Here is a 12,368-nt window from a genome sequence, read left to right as displayed (position 1 = left end):
ATGGATGAATAAGTGGAGTTCCCATCCGAATAGGAAACCAACCTAAATGTCCAGGTGCTAAAGGTGTAGATAGAAGAGATGAAAAGATTAGTGAGAGGAAGAAAGATAAGGTGATGAAAAGATGAAGAGATATAATGACGCCAAAAAACGTTGTGTGGCGTTGGTGGGATAAGGAAGATGAAATTGATTAGCATATTAAGAAGAGTGATGATAATTGTCGTAATGCCAAAGCCCAATAAATTGGTCCCCGACAACGATGCAAAAAAATTTTGTTGCTCAGACTGTAAAGGCAAGGTGCGAAAACGACTCAGGTCGGGGTCTATCACCCCGATCCCTAACCTCTCCATTCTAGTTGTCTCCCAACAGTAGGCTATGGGGTTAGTCCCTATGAAAGAAGGAAATGAGAGACAAGTTGGCAACCAACAAGTCCGGGAGACATGATTGAATGGCCTAGCCACTTGGTTGATTTAGCAAGTTTATAGATTAGATTAGATTTAGATGTGAGACCAGTGCCTTATGGAGTCAACTTACTTTCTTTTAGATCAATTAAGGACCAAATGACCAGATGAACAACCATTGCTTAAATGCTTATCTACCTTATATGCTATGCAAATCCTAGAATCTAGGTGTGATGCAAGAATCTTGATTGCTTTTAATTATATGCCTATTCTAGATGTATCCTTCCTCTTAACTATTTTGAATCTAACCTCTAAAGTAGGTTGTGGGATAGAATCCAACAGGAAACAAGCAGATTCTTGATTAACAATACCTCCCCTTCTGTTCTAACCACCCAATGCCTCCGACACTACAAATGTTCTGGCTTTGACGATTGCAAATTCACTGTGTTAACCACTAAAGAGGTGCTAAGCCCTCAAGATGAATTGAGAAAGGTGGTCCTATTCTCTATCAACTAAGTTATGTTTGGAGGTAAATTATTAATGCAAGAGGCTAGCCCTAATATGCAAATGCAAGAGATGAATGCTCTTAAGGTGAGATTACTTAATTTGTTAAGTACTTAATGACAATGATTTTCAATTAAGAACAATAAAGTACTTAAACAATAAATGAATAAAATCTCAACCACAAGAGAAAGTGTTCAAGCTTAATAGTGCTAGAGAAATGTGGCAGTAATATAAATAGACAATTGCTCAAAGACAAGATTAATGCTACTTAAGACAATTAACAATCTCCAAGATTATAATCAATAAATCACCAATATGCCACTTAGATACAAGAGAGAAATTTAAATCTCTTATCACAATTATGATCAGAATAACATCCACAAGAGATATCCAATTTAACAATGAGCAATGAATCCACTCAATGATAGTAATGACAATGAGAAATTAAGAGCATTAATCCACAATGTCACTTAGAGAAATCAGCCAAATAAACACTTATCAACTTGATTAGAGCTCTTGTGTGAATGCAAGAGTGTAAAAGATGCCAATGACTAAAATTAAGACCAAATCACTTCAACCTTTAATGATTATGAATTGTAAAATTTCCTTTCCCAATTTTAGAGAGTTATATTTGATTTATTATCACTGCAACCTTGTATTTAGAGGTCTACAATTTTATATCAGCAGTCAAGAAGTGATGCAAGATACGAAAGATAAGCTAGAAAATCAGTGTATTTAACTTCCAATGATATTCACTTGATTATAGGACTTGTTGTCGCACAAATTGTCATGACAACGCTCACACCGGGGGCTGTCACCCTGATCCCCGATCTCTCCGTGTAAGCCGTCTCCCACGGCTAAGGGGGGTAGACCCTATGGGACAATGGATAACCAACTGTGGACCAGTTGGGTTGGGAGACACAGCAAGGAAGATTAAGCACTTGATTGATTTTATAAGTTAATGTACCAGTGCCTTATGGAGTTAATGATTAAATAATTGTTTATCAAAAGCTGCAGAAATTTAAACCATGTAAAACGATCAGTTATCATCAAATCACCCAAGCAGAATGCAAGATATTCAACAGACGCACAACGCCTTAATAAGAATCCAGTAATTAAATTTCTAAAGATTAAATGCTTTAAACAACCATAAAATTTATATGCTGACAGTTACCACTTCAACATAGCTAACTCCAAATAAACATTAAGCACATTTAACTATAGAGAAATAGAACATAGAGACACCAAAAATGAATTTTTCAATTTTTTGTTAAGCCTTTTCAAAATATTTTAATTTTTAAATATTTTTGTTGATTCTAAGCTAAAAAATCAAAATAGAACAAAATTAAAATCCTAAATTAAAATCTAATTTAAACTAAAATCTAAAAAATAAAAAGAAACTTTTTAACCTTCCATAAAATTTTTTTATTTCTATTTTTATATTTTTTTATGATTTTAAAATTCTAGATTTAAAATCAAAAATAGAACAAAGCTAAAATCTAAAGTATTTAAAACTAAAGAAACTGATCTAAACTAAGAACTAATAAAAAAAAACTAAAATTAGCTTTTTTATGTTTTTTTTTTATATTTTTAATTTTTATGATTTTCAAATAAAACAAAACTGAACTAAAAAAAAATAAAAAAATGAAAAACTAAAATCACAAAACTAAACTAAACTAAAAATAATTAATCAAGATCTAGAACTAAAGCAAAAATTTAATAAATCTAAAAACTAAGACTAAACTTTTAATTCAAAATCTAAATATCTAACTTGCTTCATTAAAAAAAATACATGAAGCTGAAAATGAATTTCTGAGCTGAGAAGTTATATTCGTAAACCAAAATCTAACCTAGACCACAATTAAACGTACGCATAAAGAAAATTTCGATCCCTCTTTCTTTTAGTTTTTTGCTTGTTGTTGTAATACGCAGGTTGGAGGGCGTTCGATGGCTGATTTGTTTACAGGTGCGTGGAGTGACTGTGCGCGAATGGCAGCTTGCTGAGGAATGATGCAGTTTAGAGCGTGAAAAGGAGAGGTCGATAATGGCTGAGAGATCCACTGGTTTAATAAGAATGCGTGAGCAGGGAAGTGTGGGTAGGAGTATGGCTGCGTGAAAGAGTGAGGGCGTGCAGATTTCTGCGATGAGGGAAAGCCAAAACAGAGATGAGGCGGGGGCTGTGTAAGGAAAATCACAGAGGGGAAAACGACAACAAAGAAATGCAATGTGAAGGAGCTGCTACACACAGCTGGATGGCAGCAAGAGAAGCTGGGATAATCAGCACGCAGGAAAGAGGGAATAAGCCTGATGAGGCTTGCGTGCAGATTTAGCAGCAAATGAAAGGATTTGAATTTTGTTTTTTGCAGGCTCTGGAACAACGTGGAAAAAATTGGAGTAGACAGTAGGGCTGGGGCCCTAAACAAAATTTCGAAATGCATGGCGAAATCCCACTAGGCAACCAGCAATTTAAAAAAAAAAAATACTTTCCAGAGACCCTGATAAAATTATTTGAGCTACTTATCTTCAGCTTTGTTGATGAAACCCTCTCAAAAGACTTCCAGATCTGAAAGTAACAGAAGTTGAAACCCTTGGACAACCAAACAGTGCTCTTGTAAAAACTGGTTGTGAGGCCAGATCTTACCCTCCAGGGCCTAGATCTGGCTTCCAACAAGAAACTCTTCTTGAAACCTGCAAAAAACAGAAAAACCAGAGGCAAAATATGTAAGGAAATAACCTAAAATTTAATTAAATAATTACAGTATTCAGAGATTTTCGACTCTTAAACAGCCAGATTTGTCAATAATCCACAGTGATATTTTCAGAATTTTAAACTTAATGTGAGATACTTCAGAAAACCCTTCTTGCATTCATAAGAAAATTTCAAATGATAAGCCTGGAATTAAAACTAGCTGGACTCTTTCAGAAAATGCAATCCAGGAGTTGGCTAGTTCAGCCGAGAACTTCCCCTAACGCTCGCTAAACTCAAAAAAACTAAGATTTCCTGCACAGCTTAAAATCAACCATTAACATAGAGGGAGAAAACAATAGTGAAATCCAGATCAAATGGAGATACCTGCCATTATATTTCAGAATCTAAACCATCATTCAAACCTCAAAGATCGGACAAGATACCTGTGCCTAAATCAATCTTCATCAAGCTATTATCAATCGCTGAAAATAAAATTATGCAGAAAAATAAATCATCTTACAACATTTTCAGAAGAGTAACACCAACAAGATTTCGACCCCAAGGTCTTTCTTTATTGCACAAAAAAATGACTACAAGAGAGCTTTCTTTAGCACTAGACTCTCAGATCCAATCTGATCTCAAATGACCCCTAGCACCCTATTTAAAGGAAAAATTCACAATGGCTAGTTCGAGTGATCCATGTCAAACTAATCTCGACCGTCGATGAGGATCAAGATTTCTTTTAATCTCATTCGTCGAATTTTTAAAATGCATTTTAATATATTAAAAAATTAAAATTCTGCATTTATTTACTCAAAAATTTGACTTTTTATCATTTCATTATTTTTTAAATTTTATTTTATTTTATTTTATTTTTTAGTTTTATTATTATTTTTATTTATTTTTTAATTTTTATTTTTTGGATCCTCGAACTTAGCCTTTGGAAAAATTACCTAGGACCTAGGACTTAGGACTTATGAGGGGCTTAAAACATTTTCTAACCCTCAAGACACTTTATATCATGACTTTTACAATTTTACATCTCAAGGGGGAAACCCATTTGACATAGACCCTCATAGACCACCCAATTCTGCGACCAAATATAATCTAGCAGATCAACGCACTAGGATTCTCCTAACATTCTAATGACAAAATTCATTCCGGATTTGGGGTTGGGTTGAAGGAAAACTCTGCCGATCATGGATCAGGGAGACAAAAAACTTTCTGGAACGTAGATTATCACTAGAAAATTAGGTCCACCTAGGCAATTTACATACATGACTCAGATCTGCTAAGATTATTTACAATTTACGCATGCAGACTGGGATTACAACATCAAATGATCATGTCGACGATGACTGTCAAATGGCATGGACATATCGATCAAGCGCTATCCCTTTTGCGAAAAAGGGGGTGCACTGCTAATGGGTAGTTGACACGTAGTGGTCAATAGGACTACTTAGACACTAAAGACCATATTTATTATGCTCAGGTCAGACCTTAAAATGATGTATATCAGATCTGTAATAACTCAGAAAATTAGTGATTCGGTCTTTAATAAACCAACAAGGTGCCTAAATATTAATGTCAAATAAGCTCCAGTGATTAGCTAATCAATTTGAGTGATTTTTAGATGATATTTAGTCAATTTTGATGATTCTTATTTAGTTTATATGACTGCATAAATGGCTATATTAGATCTGAAAATTGCCAACAGTCCTCAAAAAATAACTTATATGCAATCAATGTAACCACAAGATTAATGTTCAATGCCTTGAGTGACTTTTTAATGAATTTAGGCTTATTTTATGTGTTTTTATGCCCTGAATACACTGTTGTAACAATTATATTAGACCTGAAACTTTCAGATCAGACCTCTGCAATTTCAAATCAGACCTTGAAAATTATATGACAGCCAACATAAAACAATAAAATTGATAGATCAAACTTTTGTAATTTATTTTGATGTCTTGTATGAGTTATTAGCTTAATGTGTGGGTTCTTTAGGCTTGTATTATGATGATTATGCCACTGTTATATCAATATATCAGATCTGATATAAATTATGCAGTCAATTAAAATGAGAGATGAAGGCAATAAAAACAAACCCCAAGGCTTAATGGCCTATGCCAAGTTTGGGGATGTGAGACTCCTCAACACCTGCACTCGCAAAATGTTAGCTCAAAGCCCAAAGATCGGACTTTTATGACGTTGCAATCACAAATTATTAGAGATAAAATGTCAATCCCTTGAAGAAACCCTTGTTTGCAATGAGATCTAGCCCTTGTAGGGCTTACGACCTTCTTAATGCTTGCAAAATAGGTCCCAAACACTAGCCTTTTAGGTTGGGTAAGGGCTAGGGCCTTCAAAAAATGGGTTTCTTCCCCAATTTGAAAATAAGCAACCTGCAAAAATGGGCTCAAAAACCCTAGATGTCTGGGGTTTTAAGGGTTCAAAAGTTTACTATTTTATTTGATCCCTTGAGATATTTCGCTTGTACAAATAAAAATAAATTTTCACAAAAATCCCAATATATACAAAAATAAAATAAAAACCCCAAACCCTAATTGTTGCAAAACAAGGGTTAGAAAAAATTATTTACAAAAAATTATCTTACAAAAATAATTTACAAATTATATACAAAATATACAATGCTTGAGAAATTTTTTGAAAAATATATTTTTTTGTAGATCTTGACAATCGCTAGATGTATTTCAAAAGATAAATATAAAAACCACAACCTTAGTGAAGTTAGAAAATCACATAAAATATTCAGAATCCAAACATAGTCAGCCTGTGCCTACAATTTGTGAACTTGGAGCCCAAGGACTGGGGAACCTGCAAACTTTATATATTTTCTCAAGAAGAAACCGTTAGAACATACAATGAATTAGATCACCTAAGATAAGCACAAAACTTACCAATAAAATATTCCTATTATCTACAAATGAAATAACGATTCAATTAATATTTGAAGCACAATATAGGAATGCACGTACCCAACATATACCACAAATCAACGAGACAAAGACACCATGAACTGCACCCCAAATTTTTTTATTATGATGATCAAAACATTCCCAGCAGGACAGTGTCCTTACACCAGCTTTTTACAAAGTTGCATTAGAGCAAAGCTCAAGATCCAGATGAAAATAGAAGCAAGAAGTCTTCTATTTATAGAGAAATTACTCCAAATGGAAAATAACAGCTCGCTGGCTTGATCCCGTCAAAATAATCTCGGCCGTCGATAAATATTTGATGATCTTTTAATCTCTGCGGTCGAAATAATTATTTTTGAGGAATTTTCAAATTTCTCATTAAAATAATTTTTTATTAGCTCAAAAATAATTATTTTGAGCTATTTTCCTAAAAAAATTGAATTTGACTTAACCATCAAGGTCCAAGGGTCCAATTTTGTTTTAAATTTCCAATATTCCCTTGGTGGGGGACCTCCAAAATTTGACTTCTTTAAGACCCACGAATTTTTCTACTTGGAAAATTTATTTTCTTTAACATTTTAAATTTTTGACTCTAATTAATAAATTTTCTGGTTTATGATTTAATTTTATTTTTGCCAGAAAAATTAATTAATTGACACTTGAGGGGATTAATTAATTTTCCACCCTCAAGTATTTTAGCCACGGTGTCTAAGTATGAAGGACCATCTACTAATTTTTTTTTACGTAAGATTTACAATAATTCAACCCTCAAAGGGGGGGTACCCATTCATTATAGACCCTCAAATAACTTACGCAATTCTGCAACACAATATGATCTAGTAGGCCAAGTGACTTGTAATAAAATAATTTAGCCAATTAACTTAAATTTTTCTCAAATCATTTTTACCAAAGACTCGACTAGAACATTGGGACTCACCTAAGACTTTGACGATAAACTCCACCCTAGCTTTGGTGTGAGGATGGAGGAAAAAACTTTGTCGATCATCGTGTTTAGAAATACAAATAATCAGTGAGACGAAAAACCTCCTAGGATGAAATCCAAAATAATAGGCTTACCTAGGTTGTTACATAAGTACACGGTCTTACTAGCATCATTTACATTACAAATTTGCAGAATGGGCTTATGACGACTCAAAAAGTTATTGCCTGATGATCTTGATCTTTGAAAAAAATTGGCACAACTGCTTCCCTGGAACTTTGACAAAATGTGTGCAACAGGCCCCCTATTGCCACAATTTACTACAGACACGTCAATTTGGTATAAACCTTTTAGTTCAACCTCTCCACACAAAATTAATAACCCATGATTTACCAAATGAATTTTGTTAATTAGTTATTGTTTACTAGACAATTTGTTCATGGGCCAACAAATTTGTTGAGCAATTAATAATAAGAGAAAAATTTGTGCTCAGAAAATTTGTCATTTCGACAAGGTTTTGTCTTCAGGAAGACCCTCCTTCCTACTTTTGCAATAAATCTGGTCTAACCATTTAGAAAGTAAACCCTCGGGTTGGCAGGAACACTAGCTCTGATACCACTGTAATGTTCCAAATTTAATTTTTGCAGAAATTTGCTTTAGGAATTTAAGTTGTCAGCTCCATAAGTATTTTGCACAATTTAAACAACAAATCTCATGGAAAAAACAAGAAATACATTATGCAACTAAAGAATAGACAAAATAATCATGCAGAAGAACCCAACCTTATTTTATTAATATGGAATATGAAATAGCATGCTAATACAAAATACTGGAGATGGCTGAGGTGATGCCCCAAAAGATCAATAATACTGCAGTAGTGGGCCTCCAAATATAAACTGATTTGCTGAAAACACTTGTTAATTCTAAATGAATTCACCAAGGAGAGAGATGGGTACTTGACCACTCTCACTAAAATCACTTGAGGGTTTCTGTCCTAGATCTACTATGGTAGATAACTGAATTCTCCAATCCACACCAAAGACAAATGCTCAAAACCAATATGTCCCAAATGATCTCCTCCTCCTTTGAAAAACTCCATATATAGATCTTCAAGTCTCTAGAAGCATCTTAATCTGATTATTTAAATATTATTCTAGAAACTTCTTTTTGACTCCATCTAAGTGAATTTTAATTTTATTTTATTTCACTAAGTCACTTTTGGCCATTTTTCTTCAAATAATAATTTTCACCTCACTTAATTTAATTAAGTGACTAATTGAAGTCACTTTTAACATGGGAAAATGGTCAACCACCCACCATACTCTCTCCTGCCATTGGAAGTCACTTCTAAGCTTCCCACCCTGTAGATCTTATTGTTTTGGTTCCAATGAGCTATTACACTGAGGTATTCCATCAAATATTTCTCCCACGGTTCCATCTCAAGCGAAATTAATTAAATGAAGCTCAATAATAACCTCGTTTTCCAAAAGTTGTCGCAATGCAACGAAACGAAATAAAAGTTGTGCAGACGATAGAATATGCCAAGCGAATGCCATCGGATCACGTAAAAACTCCTCAAAACTCCCCTAGACCCCTGATGATGTAATCCTGCTCCTGTGGCTTGGCCATTATATACCCTAGAAACCCATCCTGGTTGTAATATAGAGGAAAATAAAAATGGGGACATGCCATCTTCAAATGGTCTCCTCCTCTTTTATAGATCTGATGGACCTATCAAGAAGTCTTATTTTATTATTATTTTAGTCACTTAGTACCTTAACTGTATTAATACAAGATAAAACTAATTCCAAGATATGGTGCATTTGGAGATTGAGACCAAGAGTGGACGAGAGAAAAGAATAAAAGCAACCATAGGATGCCTATATAGACTGAAAATCCATTTGGATGAAAACACTTGAATCAAAAGGCATACATGCAAATATAGGATTATGGGGCACCATAAAGGACATTGTATTTTCGTCAACCCATACATGGGTTTAGGGAAAAGTAAGAACATTTTATGGTACATACTTGGGTGTGTAGAGGTGGTTGATCTCCGAAAGAGTCTTTCTTTGGGGATAATACCAATTATGGAAACTGTAACTGCAGTGGGCGTTTGGACAAAGCTGCTACGCCATGTAATAGAATCACCAAGTCAATAGTAATGTAGTAACTCTTAAACACATATATGTGAGAAGGATTAAAAAGAAATTGAGGAGCAATTCCCTTTTTACTTAAACAACTTGTGAGAAGGATTAAAAAGAAGTTGAGAATCAATTCCCTTTTTAGCGTTAAAATATTTGAGTTCTGCCATAGCTGTATTAATTTCCAGTTTTTACATGTTTGGAGCTGCACAGATCATTTCTTTTCAGCCTTGTTTATCATCATGGAATGTATTTATTTCTTTTGGTGGATGTGTACTTATTTGTATTTTTGATGTAATCATTTGCAGCATGGGGGGGAGTCAAATGCCTTCACAGACTCTGAACATACCAACTTTCATTTTGATGTGAATGCTGACTATTTTGAAGGAGCATTGGATAGGTGGTGTATTGTTTTCCTATTTGGTTATGGGAAATTGGATGTTAAATTTTTTTCATTACTTTAATTAACATTTGATGGTTTGGAAACAAAGTTTCTATATGTCCTTGACAACTTTGTTCTGAAACAGATTTGCCCAATTTTTCATATGTCCCTTGATGTCACCTGATGCTACATCAAGGGAAATCAACGCAGTTGATTCTGGTATGAATCTTCATATATTCTTACTGCTTAGTATCTTTCTTAATAAAAATTTTGTAATTGTTCAAGCACAAGGAAACCGAATCAAAATAATTCAAAAGGTCTATATTTTGTTTGTCAGAAAACAAGAAAAATATTCTAGTGGATGCTTGGAGATTGGATCAGGTATGAAGAGTAAATTTTGGTTTTGAGTTTTGAGCTAACTAGAAATGCATGTTTTGTCACAAGTTTTTGTTTACTAATGCATAATTCTGCTTGTAAAGAGGAGGAGAAAATCATATTTTCTTACCAATGTATAGCCACTTGTACTGAATATATGTCTCCTGATTCATGCTATCTCCATTTCTTAAAATTTTATTTATGATTGCTTACAGGGTCCACATATTCTCTAATATAGCACTTCAACTTACAAATAACCCACTTTTCATACAAGCATCAAATGAACATATAGTTCTTCACTGAAGCATTATATAAATAACATTTTATAACAAAAAGTAATACAATCTTTTATAGACATATACCTGTAGAACTTTTACATCATAGAATTTCACCATTAAGGATTCAGTTACCAAAATTTTGGCTTTTTCAATTTCAAGAGTGTTACTTATCACATGGACATGAGTGGTAATTAGAATTTCAGTGGTAACTTGTACATATGCCTACGGATTATGGATACACACTCTCATTTTTGCTTGAGGATGATGGTGAGCTTGAGATGCATGCCTTATATTTGCTTGATGATGATGCATCTTGAGATTGAGGATGGGTGACCACGATGATGCTAGATGATGTTGATGTGGTTGTGTGGTGATACTTGGTTCTATCTTTATGGTGGCATTTGATGCTTAGATAGATGGTTGTTTTGTGCTATACGATGTTCTTTCATGGGCATTTGAGAGAGAGAAGAGAGAGCAAGGAGAAAATTTCTGAGCAGTGAGGAAGTGAAGAAGAGTAGCGAGAAGACATTTCAGCAAATCTGGGCATCAGTGTTTATTGGCATGCATCCCAAGGCAAAACCATACAGTAGGAGAAAGGCACAGAAATTGAGGAAGAGGGACAGTAGTAAGGGCACAAATTTCGAGGCAGGTTTTGGGCACGATTTTCGAGGTAGTCGTACTGCTGAAATCTGTATGGTCCGTACAACAAGTTATGGGCATGATTTTTCGAGGCAAGCCATATAGCATTTAATGTTGTTTTATTGCTAGAAATTTTTTTGTTTTGGCAGTTTGCTGATTGACACGATTTTCGAGGCAGAGTTCAAGCACGCAAATTGAGATAAGTTGTAATTTGTGGTTGCTAGAATCTTTATTGTGTATTTCAGCTTCTCTGTAAAAGTATTTCAGAAATAAAGAAGAGCTTTCTAACTAGTTTTTCCCAAGAGTTGTAGGGGGGTTTTTCCAGGGCCACATTGACCAAAAATCACTGTGTTATTTTCTGTGTATCGCTGTCATAATTTTGCTGTGTTTTATTTATGCAATTTCAGCAGTTATGAAATCTCTAAATTTGTGTTTTCATAAAATATTGTCATTTCTAGATTTTAGAATTTTTATCATGCTTGGATTTAAAACTAAATGCATGGAGTGATAAGGAAAACTGATAACCGGAGTGGGGGTTGAAATTCTTCATGGTATCAGAGGTTGGTTCGCTGAAAAGTGCAGTTTGGGACAACAAAGTGAAAATTACAGTAAGGTGATTTTTACACAAAAAACAGAAACCTTTACCACAAATTTGAAAATTTCAGTTTGGTAGGACAGTGAAACATGTCTTTGGGTTTGAGAGTTGAAGACAGGTTGGATGGGCAGAACAACTACAATGCATGGAAGGAGAGAATATAGAGCATCTTCGAGGAAGCAAAAGTCTAGGGCATTATGGTAAATACCACACAGAACCCAGTAGCAGTACTTGCTGACCCTGTACAGTTGATAGAGTTTAACAAAAAGAATGCTAAGGCAAAAAGATTGATTCTGGAAGGAGTCAAAGATCATGCCATTTCTCATGTGAGAGGAAAGACTTATGCACATCAGATGTGGACAGCCTTGACCAGTCTTTACCAGAGCTCAAATGATAACAGAAAAATGGTCTTAAAGGAGGAAATGAAGGCCATTAAAATGGCTAAGACTGACAGTGCTACAACATACCTCACAAAGATCACTTTA

At 34.3% G+C, this 12,368-nt stretch overlaps 1 pseudogene across 1 annotated transcript in view; it reads left to right on the top strand.

Moving 5' to 3' along the window:
• LOC149154057 (insulin-degrading enzyme-like 1, peroxisomal) overlaps positions 1-12,368 on the top strand; it is a 681,568-nt pseudogene that overhangs the window by 142,259 nt on the left and 526,941 nt on the right. Inside the window, exons 4-6 of the transcript XR_016262205.1 lie at positions 9,923-10,014; positions 10,142-10,215; positions 10,334-10,377. The product of XR_016262205.1 is annotated as an insulin-degrading enzyme-like 1, peroxisomal (transcript). The remainder of the gene's footprint in view (positions 1-9,922; positions 10,015-10,141; positions 10,216-10,333; positions 10,378-12,368) is intronic.

The sequence above is a fragment of the Pinus tabuliformis genome, chromosome 9 (assembly GCF_031772625.1).
Source record: "Pinus tabuliformis cultivar Carrire ecotype Pingquan chromosome 9, CPIR1, whole genome shotgun sequence".
Classification (NCBI taxonomy): Eukaryota; Viridiplantae; Streptophyta; class Pinopsida; order Pinales; family Pinaceae; genus Pinus; species Pinus tabuliformis.
Note: the sequence above shows the minus strand (reverse complement) of the source record. Positions and strands in the feature narration are given on the sequence as shown.